Source organism: Schistocerca gregaria, chromosome 2 (genome assembly GCF_023897955.1).
Source record: "Schistocerca gregaria isolate iqSchGreg1 chromosome 2, iqSchGreg1.2, whole genome shotgun sequence".
NCBI classification, from domain to species: Eukaryota; Metazoa; Arthropoda; class Insecta; order Orthoptera; family Acrididae; genus Schistocerca; species Schistocerca gregaria.
In genome coordinates, this window is record NC_064921.1 from 222,834,255 (window position 1) to 222,852,385 (window position 18,131).

The 18,131-nt window shown below is 42.0% G+C and overlaps 1 pseudogene; it reads left to right on the forward strand.

Annotated features, from left to right (window-relative positions):
• The first annotated feature begins 1,065 nt into the window (after positions 1–1,065).
• The window catches only part of LOC126336725 (glutathione S-transferase 1-1-like), a 32,076-nt pseudogene continuing 15,010 nt past the window's right edge, over positions 1,066–18,131 (forward strand).

The window sequence follows — 18,131 nt, forward strand, 5'->3', positions numbered from 1 at the left end:
TGATAACGCTCGCTCACATACCTCAGTTGTAACTCAACATGCTCTACAGAGTGTCGACATGTTGCCTTGGCCTGCTCGGTCATTAGATTCCTCCAGTCACGTACACATGGTACTTCAAGATGACAACCTCAGCATTATTCACAAACAGCATTAACCGTCCATGTATTGACCGACCAATTGCACCAACTCCATCCTGAAAACTGACATTTGGCACCTGCACAACACAATTCATGCACGTTTGCATCCTTTAATTCAACTTTCTGCCAGTTACACCGGTTGCTAATGCAACTGAATTTCACATTTGCAATAGCTTATCCCGTACTTACGTTAACTTGTGGTCTTGCACAGTTAATCACTGGAATACGTTATCTTGATAAACCTATTCCTGAAATTTCATTAGTCTACATTAATTATTTTTATGGTTTTGCAATGTTTTCTGTCAGTCTATATTAGCGGAGGAATGTACCATTTAATGCAATACCTGTTTAAAAAATTTTCTGTTTAAGAAACAATACCTGTTTTAAAAAAATTCTGTTTAAGAAGCCAGAGGAGTTTTCTCTTACGCAAAAGGTGATGCGTGACTGCATTAAAAATACCTGCTATGCAGGATGAAAAGAGACTTTTTAATAATTTTAGTATATGGAACGGATGCAGAAATTAGCTACGCCAATATAGAGTTCTCTCTGGATTGTCAAATTGTCCCTGGAGGTAACTACAGAAACAAAGTTATATAGCATCAGAAGATGATTAGAAAATGTAAAAGAAGTTATCTCGTGAATTTGTAGGCAAAGAAATGGTGAGAGAAGCATGAGAGAAATCGAAAGGCTGATGCCTGAAAACGATCGAGTCAGTTACTGTGATATACTTCTTCATACATAAAATAGTGCTGTAGGTGGGGAAATAAGTTGCAAACTTTCTAGATACATGTAGTGAATGAGCATGATTCGTCGGTATCGGCGCGTATTTTCGCGTCACCGTGCTTGTGTTAGCAGTCACCATGACGCTGCATTTCAAGCGTTATAAAGTGGTCGGTAGTCGCCCATTCCGATATAGACGCCGTGGGATATCTGAACCAGCGCTAAACCCAGCTAACTGCTGACCTATCTGGTATGTAACGCCCAACGCTAATTCATTTATTGCGCGATGTGAATAACTAAGCCACAAAATTGTTTTAAATATTTTATTTAAAAAAGTACCTGTGCTTGTTCGGGAATCAAAAGTATGTAGTCATCCAGTCATTACAAGCATACCTGTTGAGGATGTTTAAGATTAAAGTTTAAGGTAACGCCACTGGTGAGATCATTAAAGATGTCCTTCACATAATTATACCATCAGCAAGAAAGAAAATTTGTAGTGAAAGTGATCTCATCTCCCCCCCCCCCTCCCGCAGTAACAGCTGTAGATAGGACTGAATTAAAGTGATACAGCTTCCCAGACGACAAAATCGTATTACTGTGCTTTCACTGAATGCAGTTCATTGTTAATGCACTATAGTTTCAAAGTCTAACTTTTGCAGTTATTCATTTCTAGAGAATCATGATTGAACGTTGGTAAACGCAATGACACGAAGAAAAAGGAATTTCCTACCTACCCGTTGTGGATCTCAATTTGCTTGATACATAAAGATTCTAGTATTGGTGTTTTCGTAACAATAAATGTGTTTCTAATACAGCGTAGCACCTGTTTACTGTGAAGACAGTCTCTTCATTCAACGAAAATGGTTTCTTTTAGACCATTTTTTAAGATAAGAAAATGTATAAAAAATCTCGACTCTGAGTACTAAGGACGGAGAACTTTTTCAAAGGCGAGTTCTTGCTCTGTTTCAGTCTCAACAGCCTAGGTGTGTACAGGCTCAATGTTTTGAACCTCACACATTATGAAATTCGTCCGGTAACATTAAGTGTTGCGAGGCAGGTATATTTTATCGATTTTTCAAATGTGCAGTCACATGAACCAAACAAAAGACATTACTTTTACTTGTTTTTGTTTTACATCCATAAATTTTCATGATCGGGAACTGACTTGATATTTATTTCTCCTGGTTGTAATGATGGACACATGATTCATCAACAATCATACAAAGATACCGGAAGTCATAGAGATTAACCTTAAGAGAGGACGAGTCACTCTCTCACTATTCTCCGTATTCAAGGGTAAATTTAATGTTGATTTTTCACTCAGGACATCGTGTTTGTGAGACTACAGGAAGTTATCAGCACTAGCAGGCATTTACGGAAGCGTGAACATTGTTAATGCGTATGGGATCTTTATGGTAACTCTCCTTCAAATAGTATTTTTCTGGAGTTGCGAACAAGCAGGCTGTAGGTCATTTGATAAAAATCTTGTGTGGACGTTTGGGGCTTGAAAGCAATGTGCAGCCATTTGAGAAAGGAACATCTCGAATCACTTAAAGCGGGCAGAATGCTTGGCCCAAGAAGTTCACCCACGGTGAGGAAACAATGCGTTTCGGTCGGCGGGGCAGAAGAACAGCATACCTGGACAGAGACCGGGGGCGCAAGAGACAGAACTCTAGGTCGCCCAGCCAACGCGCTATGACAGCATCGTAAAAGGCCTTTGTGAACAGGGATGGAGCCCATAAAAGTTCCTAGGTTTCCATATTCAATCATATCTTGGTCTGCAGAGCTTTTTTTTGAAAGGGGGGGGGGGGGGTTCCTTAGACCTTCAAAACAACTATAGAAGGAACGCAACATTTATCGTGACTCTGAAATGATCTCTGTTGGGACAAAAATGTTCTTGTCTTGGTAAAGCCAGGGTCCTGGTCAGACACGCCACAACGTTTATGCTGTTCAGATAATATGGAAACTCAAAATAACACGCTCCCTGAAATGACCATGGGAAAGCCGGTCGACGTGGCCGAGCGGTTCTAGGCGCTACAGTCTGGAACCACGCGACCGCTACGGTCGCAGGTTCGAATCCTGCCTCGGGCATGGATGTGTGTGATGTCTTTACGTTAGTTAGGTTTAAGTAGTTCTAAGTTCTAGGGAACTGATGACTTCAGATGTTAAGTCCCATAGTGCTCAGAGCCATTTTGAACAGGAAGACGCAGGATGTCCGTGGTGGACCGTTGTGCGATCAGAGTTCCCTCAGTAACAAGCAGCTGTGACCTGCAGTGATACCGAATGGCTCCCCACGACTTGATACAGTGACTGTCCAAAAGACTGAGTCGCCGCCATACCCGCCCACAATGGTCATCTGGGGTACTGCGGAATCGCGATTCATTGCTGAACACAATGTGACGCAGATCGTCAGCAGACTATGCTTCCCGATAATGGCGCCACTCCAAATGCAGCCATTTGTCTGAAAGAACAAGCACTGTTGACGATCTACAGCTGTGCGAAATTCATTCGTCCACTGCGAATTCTTTGACATCAGCTGTATTAGTGTCTGATCTACTACTCAATAGTGATATATGAAAATTTGTATGAGACGGGGAGTCGAACACGGATTTTGCCCTTTTCGTAAGCAGTAGCCTTAAACACTTTGGCTATTGTTTTCTAGACTGACTCAGACTTCCATATGTCACATTATGTATATCATTATACCTGAGTCCACTAAATTCATTATCTTAAGCTTTCAACGTTACTTACAACACGGGGAATGAGAAATGAGGAATCGAAACTAATGTTGTTACCGTCGTGTGTTGTCCTAGGTTTGTTATACTTACATGCGTGTCTGAAAGAACAGACACTGTTAGTGGGCTACGATGCAAGGATGTAGACAGTGTGAAATATAAAAGTTTGTGTCAGTGTAGCAGTTGTACATAAGTAGCTATAGAGTTTAAGATGACCGATCGCAATAAGCGAGAAACCATCATTCAAGTCGCAATCCGACACAGATTTTCATATGTCACTATTGGGCAGTAGATCTGTGCTTAATACTGCTGATGTCAAGAAATCAGCATTCAGCGAACAGATTTCGAAGCAGCCATTGGTGAACGACAGAGAGTGGGCGGTACCATAATTCCAAAGTGTGTGTCCTGCTACACAGTCTCCGACCAATCGTACGGGATGATACATACTGCTGCAAGAAGTGTACTACCTATTCTGGGATGAGTGGTGCAGATTTGAAAGGTTTCAGAGCGTTTGTTGCACAATACGGTGATCTTCCGCTGTGATGGCCAGGCGGGTCGACCGTGACCTTGTCGGCAAGTATGACTGCACTCACGTTCGCGCGCAGTCGAACACCGGGCCACTGGCACATGCAACTACTCCACAAATCTGAATGCTGCACAATTCGACGAGCTGACCAAATGAAGACCCACAATTAGGCCTCTTTAAAACGCTGTAGCATGCTGACAACGCTTTCTCATACAAGTGCGCGGTATCTCAGTGTTCTTCACAATGTTCACTCATGATCTGACGCCATTCACACCCCTAATACACAGCACAAGGCCTGATAATAGCCCCAAAAACCGAACAACACTAATGCATTATGGTGGTCATTCTACGTGTCACACAGGACTGCGACTCTAATCATCTACACAGCTGCCGATGGTGTGTACGTGTACGAAGTTACCTTGACATCCGACACTCTCATACGGGTGTTTCACTTCTTCTGAGAAGTAGCGTATTTCCGGAACCGAATAAAATATCATAATTCTGTTGTCCCTCACAAGGAGATCAGACGACAATCGGTGTATTGTATTTTTTTATATTTGTGACATGTGAACATGAGAAGTCAAATATCAATATCCCGAAGTAGTTCGATACAACCAGAAGAAATTCTGGAGAAAATCGACTTTCAAGTTTCGTTAGAGTCTTTACCATCCTGAAGTAAGATTCGTTGTTTGACAGGCAGTGTTATTTTGTGTTAGAATGCTCACATAGCATATGAATGGCCCAGTTTGGTTTCCAGCAGGGGCTAATTTTTAAACAGAATTTCAATTTTACGGCAGTTTTCGTGAAGTTTCGATGCGGCGCCCACTGACAACAGAAGGCGTCGGTTTGTTTCACGTTACATCCAATATTATTTTTAAACCGAATTTTCCGTGCCCCTTCGATAGAGCGCTCCCAAATTAGTCTGCTCAGTTGCTAGTTTTATCGATATGTAGCAATAGGTACAGTAAAACACGCAGAATAAACAAAAAACCAGCAGAGACTCAGCTGTCCTGCGTACTTGGCAGTAGCAGCCTGCACAGGCCGGGGCAGTGCTGTCGCTGCTGGAGTACTGGTTTTCCTTCTCGTTTTACTGCCCTCTTAACACATATCAATAAAACAAATATCGTATAGGACTAATTTGTGGTCACTCTACCTGAAGGGCAGATAAAATTCCGATTTAAAAATAATTTTGTTTGTAGCGGGCAACAAACGAGCGACACTGATTAATGTGTGAAAGACCCCATAAGCACTGTTTGTCTGGGCCGACACTAGCTACACAATGCAAAAATGCAAATATCTGCCGAAACAACAGAGGAAATGCGTTTGGCAACTGTTAGAGACAATCTGGTTGTATATATACACTACTGGCCATTAAAATTGCTCCACCAAAAAGAAATCCAGATGATAAACGGGTATTCAATGGACAAATTATTATACTAGAACTGACATGTGATTACATTTTCACGCAATTTGGGTGCATAGGTCCTGAGAAATCAGTACTCAGAACAACCACCTCTGGCCATAATAACGGCCTTGATACGCCTGGGCATTGAGTCAAACAGAGCTGTAGGTACAGCTGCCCATGCAGGTTCAACACGTTTCCACAGTTCATAAAGAGCAGTGACTGGCGTATTGTGACGAGCCAGTTGCTCGGCCACCATTGACCAGGCGTTTTCAATTCGTGATAGATATGGAGAACGTGCTGGCCATGGCAGTAGTCGAACATTCTCTGTATCCAGAAAGTCCCGTACAGGATCTGCAACATGCAGTCGTGCATTATCCTGCTGAAATATAGGGTTTCGCAGGGATCGAATGAAGGGTAGAGTCACGGGTCTAACACATCTGAAATGTAACGTCCATTGTTCAGAGTGCCGTCAGTGCGAACAAGAGGTGACCGACACGTGTAACCAATGGCACCCCATACCATAACGACGGGTGATACGCCAGTATGGCGATGACGAATACACGCTTCCAATGTGCGTCCACCGCGATGACGCCAAACACAGATGCGACCATTATCATGCTGTAAACAGAACTTGGATTCATCCGCAAAAATGACGTTTTGCCATTCGTGCACCCAGGTTCGTCGCTGAGTACATCATCGCAGCCGCTGCTGTCTGTGATGCAGCGTCAAGGGTAACTACAGCCATGTCTCCGAGCTTATGGTCCATACTGCTGCAAACGTCGTCGAACTTTTCGTGCAGATGGTTGTTGTCTTGCAAACATCCCCATCTGTTGACTCAGGGATCAAGACGTGGCTGCACGATCCGTTACAGCCATGCGGATAAGATGCCTGTCATCTCGACTGCCAGTGATACGAGGCCGTTGGGATCCAGCACGGCGTTCCATATTACCCTCCTGAACCCACCAATTCTATATTCTGCTAACAGTCATTGGATCTAGACCAACGCGAACAGCAATGTCGCGATACGATAAACCGCAATCGTGATAGTCTACAATCCGACCTTTATCAAAGCCGGAAACGTGATGGTACGCATTTCTCCGCCTTGCACGAAGCATCCCAACAACGTTTCACCAGGCAACGCCCGTCAACTGCTGTTTGTGCATGAGAAATAAGTTGGAAACTTTCCTCAAGTCAGCATGTTATAGGTGTCGCCACCGGCGCCAACCTTGCGTGAATGCTCTGAAAAGATAATCATTTGCATTCCACAGCATTTTTTTTTCCCCCTGTCGGTTAAATTTCGCGTCTGTAGCACGTAATCTTCGTGGTGTAGCAATTTTAATGGCCAGTAGTGTAGTTGCAAAAAATAAAGGATTGAAGAGTTAACTTTATTCTGTATCATACATTAGGAAGTTTCAACAGCCCAATTGAACCGAAAATTGAAACCAGAGTGTAAATGAAATAGAAAGACAAGTACAATATGTTTGACTAAATGGTACTGATGTAATGGGTCATTAATTTCCTCCTATTGACATTTTATGCCTGTGTAACGAGTATAATCTTCTGAAAAGTAATAATTAATTTGTCACAAATACTCTTCACTACAAAGTAAAACTATAATAGCTAGGAGACAATTAGTTTAGCCATGTCTTACCTTTGTTACACGTAGCATTTTATCCTCTACATATAATAAGTTTATAACGGTTAAGCATGTTTTAAAATAAACGTGATGTTATGAAGGTGATTGTATTTTTGTCCTCTTTTGGCGGAATACATTTAATACGGTACAATATTTACAAAACCATATTTTTTTGAAAATGTTTTTGAAGGGGAATATTTAAGAGACATAGCATATAAAGCAACTGATTTGAGTATTGTATTAGTATATCGAGAAACGTTCTCCACGTATTTCTTTACTTTGCTGTCATTATGTGCTCCAACATGATGAACGGTTTCCTTGCAAGACGTGGATAGTTTACGTTTATAAATGTTGGCGTGATCTACAAACGTAATAGGTTACAATAATTTCGCCCATGTTATTTTCTGAGTATATCGACAGAACGACTATAAAAATTACTCCAGCTACTACTTAAGACATTATTTTCCTCTAACATTCCATGAGGTGCTTGAAGCACACAAGCTGTTCTAGTAAATAATTCTCAATTTAATGGACTTGATACATTTTTATTTGTATGTGATATCCCTGAACATAGGACGCGATGGGAAAGCATGACCTGGAAGGACAGGCCCACAGCTGCCATCAACTGTCATTTTCAAATTCATACTTATTTCAACGAATAAACGTAATACTTTAACAAAGTGCATGAACAGTACGTGCCAATTCGAGTAGGCTCTGGAATTAGCCACTTAAGATTAACCAATAATTAAAACCAGTTGCACCACAATGGAATTAACCTGTTTTAATAATTTAAAATGAATTATCGAACTATCTCTGCCTTTGAGACTTAACTTACAGTTGATATTTAATGACAGATAAATAAAAAATGTCTCTAAAACGTATTCCCCAAACCATCAACAGACTGTCCGCTTCGAAACCTGAGTGGTCAGCGTGGCTGAATGCTGTGCAAAGGGGCCCGGGTTCGATTCCCTACTGCGTCAGAAATTTTCTCCACTCAGGGACAGGGTGTTGTGTTGTCTTCACCGTCGTACCATCGTATCATCCTCATCGACATACAAGTTACCGCAATGGTCTCACTTAAAAAGACTTGCACCGGGCGACTGGAATACGTGACGGGAGGCCCTAGCCACACGACATTTCATTTCATCGATGGACAGCCTTTGCATTAAGATAGGTAGACATAAATTGCCTTAAGAAACTATCTAAATGTGGGCAAGTTAAATAACAAAGTGCTTTCAGTAATGAAACAATATTTCCATGGGACAACGTGACGTTATGTTTAAACTACTTCTTCTACCTCCGGGTGTGCCTTTGTCGCAGGGTCGGCATGGTTACAACGGATATTACTGATCGTTAATTTAAAGGGGTGGCCGGATGCTCTTCCTGCCACCACCCCATAAGAGTACCCCAGCTGTCTGCATCGAGTGTAAACCATGAACTAGTGCGAACGTGTTCCAAATGTCTGCGATTCGTGTGACTGAGGCGATGTGTCGGGAACAGCCTGGTATTCAGCTAGTGGGATTTGGAAAACCGCCTAAAAACCACATTCAGGCTGGCCGGCATTCGGGCCCACGTCGGTAATCCGCCGGGTGGATTCGATCTGGTTCCTTCGCGCCTACCGCAGTCCAGGAAGCAAGCGCATTAGCGCTCTCGGCTAGTGACGTTAAGTTAAAACGTTAATTACAAAACGTCAGACCTTTAAAAATACCCTTTACACTACGTGAAAATTTTATATGCAAGACACTGGAGGAAACTTGTACAAAATGGCTCACTATTAATTAGAGCGAAATAAGTATAACTGACTGAATTTAAAGAGCACAAGAACGTGAAAACATGACGGCTACATACATAGGCAGGCGTTGAAACAGTAACCTTTAGGCGGGAAAGAGAAAGGCTGATAAAAATCCACTTCGTCTGTAGACAGGCGACATGGACGAACTTGTGCACCACGGGGCAGTGTCGCCCCAGACACCAGCCAATACCCCAAACACCTCGGCTCACACTAAGAGGCCTCCTAGAATCTCTGCTTGGCACTGTAAACAGAGATCGCAGTTTGGTTCGCATTGAGAAATAATCTAAAAATGTAGTTGTATTACAGGCAGTTGAACTTAAAGCGATGTCCATTATTATTCATAGTCTTTCGGCAAGCAGTTACACTAAAGTTTCGTTTGTCTGGGACCAGAATAGCGGCTTTTGCGGTCGTCCTGAGCGGACGTGCTGTGGCGCTTCTGTTTGGATGTTACGACTTTCTCTTCAGTCGCTGCGTTACAGTGTTGTTTAAAATTGTGACTGTGGTGATGCAGCATTTTAGTTTCCTTGTTTTCGCGAGCTGTTAACTGATGACATGGCAACCACGTTTCCCAGAAAGCTTACGCTAAGATTTGGATTTGCCAAAGCAACCCGTAATGTTCAGCTAAGTGACTGAAAATTCATGACTGGATCGTTGACGTTATTGGCATTACTTTGTTTCAGACGCACACTGCTTATTACGACTTTGAGCAATGCTGCTTTTTTTTGTGAAGCTGTTTTCCCCGTTGGTGTTGGGACGGATTCTGCATAAATTAGAAGGAAAATCTGAATTCCGCCATCTCGGTAATTCGGTGACCACAGTTACCATTTCTAATGCTGATGTTGAATATAAACAAGTCAGAGTATTTAATTTGCATCCTTAGGTAGAAAATTGTTTCTTAAAAGACATACTTTCTAAACACTGAGGCATCAAGCAAATTCGTAATGAACGATGGTCAAGCCCACATAGATTGCAATGCTTTAAGTGGTCTTCGTTCTGTCGATATGCATGTCAAACAAAACATTCGATCTCATATTTTGATTTGTGGTGACAAAGCGCACGTTATTTACAATAGACAGACTTTGACTTGTCACATACGTAACGAAAGTTGGCATCTCCGGCAAAACTGTCCCAAACATGTGTTTGTATTGCAGAATAATTTACAACAGCGTAAAAGATTAACACTGGCTGATCTTGTGATCGAAAATCAGATGACGGGTGGTGAAGGTTCCCGCACTACGGGAAATGTGAAGGACAGGACACAAAATACTCTTGAAGCATTTCCACCTTCACTTAGGAAAGACGCTGTAGACAGTCCGGCTGAGAAAGGTAGTACAGCCACGAACAAGAGACGTCGAACTTGTAACGACAGTAGCACAGATGAAGAGGAAATCAAATGGTTCAAATGGCTCTGAGCACTATAGGACTTAACTTCTCAGGTCACCAGTCCGCTACTGGAAACTACTGTTTCATACAGTATTGTGGGCAAAGATTCAAACTCTGAGTCACGTATTTCAGTAGACTAATCGAGTACGCCACCATGAACCGAACAGGTCGAAGTGACGTCACAGTCCCACTCTGTAGGTCTGGACGCGCCAGTAAATGGCAATGCGCTGGCCTTGATGACGCCACAACCCCGCGCTGCAGTACCGGTAAGTCAATCAATGCAGACAGATTCACTCGCGAATGCAACTGAAAGCAAACATGACGAGGTAGCGAGTGTTTGCCAACAACAGGCGACGTCAGAGCCCTAATCCCACGACGAAGAAGTGGAGTTCTACAGCAATAACAGCAAACGAAAGTGATCACAGAAGTGACTGGGCATTGGAAGAATGTTTGCAAACTGCTTCTGCGCCGCCTTTGGCAGACGAGATGGTGGCACACGACTGCCCCCCACCCCCTCCCCCAGATTCACCGACACCTCCCTCGGTGGAAAACTACTCCGGGGGTGGGTGGAGCAGATCTTCGGTGAATGCCAGTGTCAATGCAAACCACAAGAAAAGTAAAAAGAAAGTTTCTAATGCAAACCGGGGCGGTAGTCTCCCGTCAGATTCTCAGGAAGTATCCGGCATGGAATAGCATGAAATGACAGACTAGGGGAATAAAACGTCACTCCCATGTTACAGTCATAAACGATTACCACGTTAAATATTAATAGGATGCAGTCAGATGTTAAAATAGCTGCTCTGAAACAGTTTCTGTATGAGTTAGCGACGGACATTGCTCTCCTGCAGGAAGTGGTATCCCCACAATTAAATTTTTCTAATTACGTTGATTTTTACAATATTTCCACTGAAACGAGTGTTGGCACGGCCATTTTAGTTAGAGAAGGCATCCATGCACATAATGTTGATAAATTAGAATCGGGGCGAGGTACTGGAATAAATGTTACTTTTGTCAATTTATATGGGCCTTGTGGCAGCAGTAATAGAGCTGCAGGAGCCACATTCTTTAATGAAAGCGTAATTTATTTACTGAGGAAAGGCTCCCTGCAACTTATAATCGGGGGAGACTTTAACTGTGCAATGAGGTGAAAGGATCAAATCCCCAACTTCAACTACTCAACTGACTTGAGAGGTCTTGTTGCTGATTTAAAATTAAAAGATGCGTGGGAAACAAAATACCCAACAATGGTGAACTTCACGCATATTGTTGCGAATTCCTGTAACAGAATTGACAGAATTTACGTATCGGAAAATTTAGCAGACGAAATACTGAAAACACAAACTGTTCCCGTTAGTTTTTCCGATCACACTGCGTTGTTGACCTGCGTAAATTTAACACCACAACCTACCCGAAAAGTAAGACGCCAGTGGAATCTAAATATATCGTGATTATCAGAAGAAGACCTAGAAGATGCGCTAAGCAGAGCTTGGGAAATGTGTCTCCGTTCACTGAACAACTTTTTAAGTGTGATAGAATGGTGGACCCAACGAGCGAAACAAAAGCTAAGGAATGTTTTAATATCTTTTAGTGTAGATATGGCCAGAGAAAGGAAACAGACTATAGAACTCTACAAGGGACCTCTACGATCAGACAGATACAATTCCTACACGATTAAAAGACATCAAGCAAATAAAGGCAAAGTTAATAAGCCTGAAACGTAAGGAACTGGACAGACTTAAGATCCAAAGAAAAAGTCAGTCACTGAAGATGAAACTGCTGCATTGTACCACCTTGTCAGACACACCAAGAATAGAAGAAGTAGTTTCATGGATGAACTGCAAATCGATTATGGTACCACAATCACCACCCAGAAGGAAATAATTAAAGAGATCTCAGCGTACATTGAACGTATGTAAACGTCAGGGGAAACAAACGAAGAAGGATACGGTGAGCTCTTTAGTACATATCTTCCACGAATATCGCGAGATAATGATGAGAACATTTCTTCTTACATCACCAAGGAAGATGTATTGAAAATGGTGCGCAGGTCCCCCGCTAGGAAATCTCCAGGACCTGACAAACTGCCCATTGAATTCTATAAAGGATTGTGGACCCTATACTGAATACTGTTTATCAACACGTACATTTTATTGAAGGCCTACTACGTAGCACAAGTTCTTCCCATTCCATCACTGGTGGCGAAGACGATCATGTCCACCTTAGCGAAGTTTTTGTGGAAACGAGAATTGTTTCGAGTGCTGGTGAAGACAGCAGTTTTGGATCCAAGCAATTGAGGAATGGGATTAACCGACATCAAATCCACAGCGATGGCACTGTATGACTAACGAACATGGAGCATAATGTGTAACGATCCAGGGTGCATTACAGCAAAACTATACGACATTGTGAGGCCAGAAAGTGCAGAGCCTCCGATAAATATACAAAAAAAAAAGTTTTAAACTAAAACATATTAGGGAGTATTATCTTGAGCTCAGCTATCAAAGCTAAAAGTTTTTAAACTCCAAAAACGTTAAAGCAAAGGCGATTTTAGCTGAAAGACGTAAACATGAAAGGAAAAATAACATAGAAACTAAATATACTGGAATAGCACGGAATGTGGTCTGGAAAAAACATCAATAGTGATGTTCTTTCGTCTGACGTGAGAACAGCGTGATACAAGGTAGTCAATAACATCATCAGCATTAATGAGCGTCTCTTTGCCATAGGTTAAAGTAACACTAATCTCTGCAGAAAATGCAACCTCGTTGATAGTGTGCCTCATTGTTACAAATGTGGAGGTCGTGTTATCAACTAGAGGTGGACCAGGGAGAGAACTGCTCAAACAATGTATCAACTAACATTTTCATCAGACCAGAAGAAAGTTACTACCCTCAGGCAAAAAGTAACGCAGAGATTTGGTTAATGGGCAAATTACAAGTTACATTTTTAACACTATTGGGAGCGATGAACATATTGATTTCGAGGAAACACTTGAGTATAAGAATCACATTAAGAAATATTGTAACATGCTCCGAATTGTCTTCAACAGAATGGGTATAGGTTACGAACACGTGGATTCCTCATGTAGAGAAGATGGATTGGGTCACGTTCCCGATCCTAACCCCACGTGCAAGTCACACATGAAAAATAAATCAGTAGTACAGCAAACATCTGGTGTCTGTTATAAAGGAAGATCTTAAACTCCCTAAGGATGCGTTTAGAAGGCTGGAAGTGACAAAAAATAACAAGACGGTGAAAGGTTTTGCGATGTCTCCGTTCGGGACTGCTCTCCTGTCCACGTAATTTACCCTGGAAGGAACACACATCAAGTATGTGCTGAATGATTAATTCGGGCCTGGAAAATGATGATGAGGAAACTCAGACTCCAGAAGAAGAAAATGTGCATGCTGAACTGCCACCAGTTGAAGGTGACAGTGAAGATGCTAAATGTGTGCTATTGCTAAGGATTGAATATAATTCTTCATTCTATGAATGCTGTAATTTATGACTGCAATTATCTGTCACTTAATTATGCCATTTAATTGTAAGCTAGCCAGTTTTGTTACTGTTTTGGGGAATAAAAGAAAAAAAAACAGGCCTCCTGCTAGCGCCAGGCACGATACAGTCACGTGAGGGTCCGAACTACAGGAACACTGTTTAGCAAAAGCTGTCGACAAGAATATCATAGTCCAAACACAAAAAATTAAGCCAAGATAACTAAAGCCTCTTCTAACGTAAAACGCCAAAAGACGCCTATAGAAGCTAATGCTAAGAAACCAGAAAATTATTCAGTCACCTACGCATCTACAAATGGTTTTTATACCTTTTAACAGAACAAGGAAATTAAAAAAGAAAAATTTGCAACACCATTTGTGAATGTACCTCACTGGCCAAAGCTAACTCGAGCTAGACAAAACGAAGTGAACAAATTAAAGTCCAGAAAACATACTTTAAATGTAAGGCCTTACCAATATAGATCCAGCAGAGGGCCGTTAGTGCAATCAGTGTCTTAGAAGATGCATAAGCCTTACACGTCTGTAACTGATGATATTTAGCATAAACTTTTAGCCACCACGAAATACATCGAAGTCTTAAGCTTGCACAATAGGGTCTGAAGTAATCCAAACACATATTTACAATAGCCTCTAAAATCACATAATTATATTTTAAGAAAAACGCATATCTGAAGATAATAATAAATTAGATGTAACGGATTTTAAAATTATCCGTAAGAACTAATATATCTTCTGATTTTAAGTCACAACTTGGCCCCAAAATCTCATAAATCCCGAAATAACTGTAACACTTCTGTCACTAAATGTAACTGGGTTTTCTCTTTTGATGCTAGTCGCTTGTCAGAATGAGCATTACTGCAAAAGGGCATTTGATTCAAAAGTATCACGTCAGGGTGAAAATACTAAATAATTTTTTTTTCTCTTAATAATATGTGGGAAGGGTGGGTTCTTCCCTGGCTCGGGTATGAGGTAGAATGAAACAGCATTTTTACATGACATAACTTTTATTGAAGGTTTTGTACAACTGTTCCCTTACTGGATGTTCTGGCTCGGAGAGCGGCAGCTGTGTCGTTTGCGAAGCCTTCTGCTGCGGTAGCGGCGGCGTCTGATTACGCGTGGCGGTGTGTATCTCGTGTCGCCGTCTCGCCCAGCTGGCTGGAGACGCACATCGTGCTGTGGCCCGTTTAATTATTGGGAACGAAGTCGTGCATCGGACGGTGATACCTTGGATGTGGCGCCCCAGTGTTTCTTTTCTCGAAGCGTCCGCGTGTGTCAGTGTTGTGCGTCGGCCAGCGGAGCGGCGCGGCAGGGGAAGGCCAGTGTCCCGGACTCGAACAACGGACTCCAGCTTGCCAGTCTTCGGCTGTCAGATCTTCATCCCAGCTCACAGGTGACTGATGATGTAAGGCCGTCTCCTTCCCGTCCTCACGAGTCAGCCGGGTACGTAAAAATCAGTCTTCAAATACCTCTTACTTCTGTCTTATGGCGGCGAGGCTGCGGCTTGCTATTCCATCAGAGCGGCGGACTTGGTGCTTCTGTGTACGATGTAGTCTCTTCCTGCATGACAGCCTTCAGCACCGAAAGTGAACTGAAAACTACTCTTCTTGTCGGGCCCACTGCGTCTAGCGTATTGATTCACTTCAGTTCGCTGGAGGTGAACGAGTTCACGGTAATTGCCTCTTCTGTCACGTTGAAAAGCTTCTCGAAGAATCTTCTTAACGTCGGTCATTGGCTCATGGAATGTAGGCGAGGGCCTTTGCTCACATGTGACAACTGAGAAACACGTGAGCCGGTCGGGCGATGCCCTGACGGATGAATCGACAGCTTCCGCTTATGTGGGGAGAGCGATGGCCTCCTCTGTCACGTTGAAAAGCTTCTAGAAGAATCTTCTTGACGTAAGCCGGTCGGGTGATGCCCTGACGGCTGAATCGACAGCTTCTCCTGGACGTGCTATGCTGAATTGCAAGCGCCGGCCTTTGCCACTGCTGCTTTGCCCGCTGCTTCTCAGTGTGAAATTCTTCTAAACTGAACTACATTTTTCATTTATTTTCTAATTTCTACTTCACTTCCATTTCACTAATTTATGTACTTAAGTACCACTCATCATAACATACGGTAAACTGTGTACAGGGTGTGTCATAATTAATGGTGTAAACACATTCAGTTGTTAGTACACGATACTAGAAGCAAAAAAGTCACAGTAAGCACAGATCGAAAAAGCATACCTTAAGAGCTACGAGCAATTTTTCATCTTCGAATCTTTTCTACTGCAAGTTCTTTTCTTTCCATATTTTGGGAAGTGGTAGTATTGACCAAAACAAGAGAAAAAGTCCAGTAAACCTGTGCTCTAAAATGCATTCCCTAAGAGCTATGAGCACTTGTTCATCTTTGCTCGTTTGAAACATAATTCTTCTAATAATCAAGTGCTCGTAACTTTTAAGGTATGAGCTTTTGAGCACATGTTTGCTGGACATTTTTTTTATTTTTGTCAATACTGCCGTTTCCAAAAATATGGAAAGCAAAGAACTTGCAGTAGAAAAGATTTGTTCCACAGTATCGAAGATGGGAAATTGCTCGTACATCTTAAGGAACGCTTTTTCGACCCTATGTTTACCGAGATTTTTTTGCTTCTAGTACCGTGCACCTTCAACTGTATGGGTTTACGCCATTAACTATGATACAACCTGTATACACCGATGCACTCTGAATAAACAGTATGGTAACTGCTCCATGAAACTGAACTGCAAAAAATCTCAGAGAGCCATGTAAAGCTCGAACCGAATAGGCAGACATGTAAGTAATACCGACCGTTGCCCAAGAAGTGCTGTCCAGTCCAAACACTTAAAATTCCAGCAACGAACGGAAGGCCAAATTTGCAATTACGGCAGTCCAATACAATAGGAGGCGACTCCCAACACCAACAACGGCGACGATTCCTCCAAGTCACATTCTGGCACTTCGGCTCGCAGATGGTTTTGAAAACTGGCCACCGTCAGACAGCGTCGTACCCCAGGGCTCGGCTCTTACCAACTGCTGGTGGACGAACAGAGCTTCCCTTCACGTGCTCGAAAGGAAGCTTTTTGGTGTACACTACAATCACACCATCTATTGAGATGCCAGTAAATCAGAGAAATAAACGAGCCGAAAGTGGTCACAAGCCGGCAAGGCTCAGTATGAAAATCACTTTTTAATGTTCACTGCCACTCTAGGTTAGTTGTACAAGTACTGAAATACTCAGATACCGTTTTCATCAAATGAATTCAGTTTAACGGTAAGGAATGTTATGAGATTTGCATTAATTATCTGTTTCGTTCATCCAGGAGTCTGCTCTGTGCAGATTAGTGCCCTTGGAGACTTTCTTACTTCAGGCCAGATTAAATTGCACGAAGCTGATGCACATTTTTTTACGCACGTGTTACTATAACGCATTAGGTATCAGATTTTACGAGCCGGACGAATTCTAAACTTCCTATTAGCGCTCTTTGTTTACATTACTGGAATCATGTTCTGCCACCGTCAAATCTATTTTAAGATTAAAGTAAACTACCTTTTACTACACTTTAGCAAAAGTTATTACTAGAGAAGAACATAATAATTATGATAAAACAATAATCAAGTTGTTGTTTCTCAATGAGACGTATACAAAACATTCTCTTGTGCGTGTGTGTCACAATTGCTGCAGTGCTGCTAACTTCAAGATTATTTGACAAAATAATTTACTGTATAATTAGTGTATGATAGAGCTTGTTCACTTGTAGCAAACTACTAAAGACACTGAGTTTTAAATCAAACTGAAGCTTTTTCCACAATTAATGATGCCACTACTAACTACGCCACACAGCGTCTGCCCTTAATTTTTATATTTTGTTAGCAGAATCACTACTTTCATTCTTCTCTTTAGCATGCAATATACAAAACTCGCAAAGTTTCTGAGGAATCTGGCTACTGTTGTAGAAATTACTTATTTAACGTTCACTTAATTTTTTAGGTACGACGATGGCTCCTGCAACTCTTTACGACCATCCCATGAGTCCTCCATGTCGTCTGGTGGCTGGTATCATCGGAGTTGACCTGAAAGTATTCGTAGTGCATATAAAGGACTCTGAGATTGACATGAAGTCGCCCGAAATGTTGAAGGTAATGTATGTGTTACCTGTTACCATAATTAGTATATTTATAGAGTGCAAAAATATATTTACATACTTAGAGACACGAGACACTGTATAAAAGCTAACTTTTTATTTTCTTTATATGACAAAGTAAGTACTGGGAAAGCTTTGTT